The following is a 4,290-nucleotide window of genomic DNA, read 5'->3' as shown; positions in this document are numbered from 1 at the left end:
GTAACCCTTGTCCCATAAAAGACTAGTGAAAAATGCCTTGTGATTGTTTTGCATCAGTGCCCCGGTCACATGGAGATTTTGCTGCGCGAAAGGCACGAATGTTGAGCGGATTTTCGGGGCGCGATCACACCACAACATCTGGGAAGCGTAGAGCACCCGTGGCCAACCCGTGGCGCTCCGCCAAAGATGAGGAGTTAAAAAGTACCAAGGAAAGTGCACTAGTATCCGGAAAACACACGGCACAGGCGGGCATCTGATGGTGGGAGTGCTAGTATCCCGTGGCATCCACGTCCCATCGCAAACCGGATGTTTTTCATAAGCGCATGCGCACAAACACAAAACTGAAAGCAGTGCTCCTGCGCGGAACTGCATGCACACAAATGCAAAACGCTTGTGTGATCGCGCTGCGCTGCTTCTTTGCCACGCTGCAGCATTGCCGTGTGATCGCCAGCCAGCAGCCTAAGCATGGAGACTCGGGACTGTGTGATCGGGCTACCGCGCTTTATTTTGCTCCGGGGCGAGCAGCCACGCCTCCCCCCGTGTTATCTGGCCCGTGTGACCGGGGCCAATATTTATCTTTTTCTTCAACTGATAATTCAGTCAAATGTTCGATTTGGTTGGATTCCTCAGTTATCACTGTTTAGCTGACTATTTCTAGGTCATATGTTTGCTAATTTCAGTAAAGAAGGTAATTTCCTTTCAGAGACACATAGGAGAACTTTGCTATTGTCCGACTGACTGCTTAATTCATCTTGGCAGTGCATAGAGGGTTGAACGTGGACTTGAGGTTGTGTCCGTACTTTCAGCTTGGCACGGTAGAATGGTAGTTCTTGGTTTGTGATTTTATTTGAAAACTCGAATTACAGTTAGCCTGTAAATTTTGTTTCTTGGTGCACTGCCGCTAGAGAGCAGCCAGCCCTGACGTGGATGGCCCAGGCTGGCCTGATCTCATCAGATCTTGAAAACTTGGCAGGGTTGGCCCCAGTTAGTACTTGAATGGGACACCACCAAAGACGTCCAGGGTCACTACGCAGAGGCAGCCCGGCGGTGGGAAACGATGGCTTGTCTCATGCCTTGAAAACCCCATAAGTCAGCTGTGCAGAGGTCATTTCGTAGAAAAAGAGGTACTCATTAGCATAACTCATTAGCATAACTTATTTGCATATGTCACACCCCCTGACATCACTGGAAGTGTGTCAGAAGGCAACACCCACCGCTCAGGCTCCACTGGACTGTTTTGGATTGCTAGCTATTGGGGGGGGCATCATTCCTGCCCAAAAATAGCCCTGGTAATGGGGAATACTATGGTAGGAATTGTTTTGATTTTGGTCACCAGAGATGCATCTTCACACTTAAATATCTTTTCTAGCTCCTTCATGGCTGCCCTTCCCAGGCTCAATCTCCTTCTGATTTCTTGGTTGCAGTCTTCTTTTTGGTTGCTGATGGAGCCAAGGAACAGAAAATCTTGAACAATTCCAACCTTAAAGCTGTGTAATTTCCCAGTAGTCATTACTTTGTCATCTTGATGTTCAGCTGTAATTGTGCTTTGGCACTTTCTGCTTTACCTGAATATTTACTTAGAAGTAAATCCACTGATATATGCACAACAGTGCTTTTTCAGTGAGGTTGACACTAACAAGAAAGGCAACCATTTTACCACAAATTGAAATATATATATATTTCATTGGGAACATTTGGCTGTACAAGCTCAGGAGAATATATAGGTTGACCAGAGAGAAGTACTACTGGACATGTGATTGCACTGGAGGCTGTATTTGTATTTTTGTATTTCTCTTCTTTGCCCAGTGGTTAAACTTTGGAACAATTGTTTCCTGGTCTTTATCTCATATTTTGTATATGTATGGTTGTATATATTTTTACATATTAGCCAACATATTCTATTTGTATTAGACTTCTGAGGAAGGCCTGTGAAGCCTTTGTATTTGTATTTTTATATTTGTATATGAGGTTTGAATGGGCCCTTATTTGTTATTTTAATTTGTGTTTAATAAATACGTGTATATTTTTGTATGTTCCATGATCAGATTTTTAGAGTTGGGCCTCTTCCATTCCTGACTAACCTTTTTAGGTTCTGAATTCTAGGTTTTAGGTTCACTTCCCCCCCCCCTTTTTTGTCCTTACTGATATAGTGTAAGCCAGCTTCTTATGTGGACAGCAAGAATGTCTCTTGCCGTCTCTGAATGTCTCTTGGACTGGCACCAGGTCAGAGAAAGGCCCTAGATGTCTCTGTGAGAAGGATGAGGGCTTTCACCAAATTAAAACATATGCTTGTCAATGGCTGGAGTTCTTAATAGAAAGGTCTGGGACCTGTCGTTATCCTCTGGTGGCAATGTGGCCTCTAATGGAGTCTTCTAATTGTAAATAAAGGTAAAGGTTCCCCTGCTCCGAAAGCCAGTCGAATCCGACTCTAGGGTTGCGGTGCTCATCTCCGTTTCCAAGCCGAAGAGCCAGCGCTGTCCGAAGACGTCCTCGTGGTCATGTGGCCGGCATGACTAAACACCAAGGCGCACGGAACGCTGTTCCCTTTCCACCGAAGTGGTCCCTATTTATCTACTTGCCATTTCTTGCTTTCGAACTGCTAGGTTGGCAGGAGCTGGGGGAGGTCTGCAACTTACCTGGCTGCTTCTTGCTCTGACTTGAGGGCTGCTGGGAGCAGGGGGTGGGGCTTGTTGCATGTGCCCACCCCCTGGGCTCTTTACTGCCGGAGCTCCGCTCCTGTGTGCTCCTGCAGGAAATGACCCCTGCAGCTGTGACTTGCAAGCATATGTGTCATGTCATTTTTGAGTGGGTCACGTGAAAGCTTTTTGGAGCTGCATTTTGTGTGGATGCTAAAGAATCTCGACACTGTACCCACATATTCTGCCTCATTTGCTCTAACCTTCCTCCATGTTATTTCCCATAATTGTATGGCGAAATTGGGCAGTGCAAGTCGATAAATAGGCTTCAAAAGGCTTCAAAAGGGAATTAGATCTGCTGCTGCTGCTGCTGCTGCTGCTGCTGCTGCTGCTGCTGCTGCTGCTGCTGCTGCTGCTGCTGCTGCTGCTGCTGCTGCTGCTGCTGCTGCTGCTGCTGCTGCTGCTGCTGCTGCTGCTGCTGCTGCTGCTGCTGCTGCTGCTGCTGCTGCTGCTGCCAGTCCTCTTAGTTTTGGAATTGACCTTGTTTGAATGTATGTATGTCTGAAGATGCTGCTAAATGTCTGGTTCATTGCTTTATTTTGTCTAAGCTTGATTAGTTCCATGTCTTCTTCTTCTTCTTCTTTTTCTTCTTCTTCTTCTTCTTCGTCTTCCCCCAAAAACCCACTGCTATCTGGTCTTTATTCAGCGGCCCATCTCATCTCCTTTCCTATAAATATGACCAAGTTTCTCCCCCCCCCTTTTCACTGACTTCCTTATATTAATTTCATATTAATTTAAAAACCTTACTTTTTACTTTTAAATGCTTGCTACCACTGACTGTTTGGTGTAGTGGTTAAGAGCGGTGGACCCCAATCTGGAGAACTGGATTTGATTCCCCACTTGTCCTCCACATGAAGCCAGTTGGGTGACCTTGGGTCAGTCACAGTTCTCTCAGAGCTCTCTCAGCCCACCTACTCGCAGGGTGTCTGTTGTGGGGAGAGGAAGGTGATTGTAAGCCACCCTGAGACTCCTTCAGGTAGTGAAAAGTGAGGTATAGCATCCAACCTCCTCCTCCTCCTCAAGAGAAAGACCACACTGGTTGTCCTATACTTCTTATTTCCTTTCTTTTTGGCAGCATCTTATCTCTGGAATTTAGTCGCCCCTTCCATGCTATAGTTTAGCCCCTCCCAGTCATTAAGAAGCACTTCGGGACATTTGTGTTCACAACAGCTGCAACATTACAGTCCAGTCCTAAATAGAATTCTGTGCTTCTAAGTCCCATTGAACTCAGTGGGTTCAGAAGGGCGTAACTCAGTTTAGGGTTGCCTTTCTGTTCAGTCATCTATAATTGATTATGACATTTTAATGAAGTAAAATGGTGCCTGTTAATTAATTGGCTAGCAGATCTAATGTTTTTTAAAAAAAACTTAAGTTCTACATCTTAGAAGAGGTATTCTATTATCTCTGTCGTAGCACATACAAACAAAGAATGATTTTTTTTCTTCAGACCCCTATGCAGATACAGCTGATTAATCAAGTGAAACTTAAACAGCCGATCAACTAAAATTTATTTACTTTGCTTAATGAGATTGTTATTCTGTGGCCGGGCATCCAGTGGCCTGGATGCTCCAGAACACAAGTGTAAGGGCCAGGG

This window comes from Gekko japonicus, unplaced genomic scaffold (genome assembly GCF_001447785.1).
Source record: "Gekko japonicus isolate JY-2015 unplaced genomic scaffold, Gekko_japonicus_V1.1 scaffold4361, whole genome shotgun sequence".
NCBI classification, from domain to species: Eukaryota; Metazoa; Chordata; class Lepidosauria; order Squamata; family Gekkonidae; genus Gekko; species Gekko japonicus.
This window is presented reverse-complemented; position numbering follows the sequence as displayed.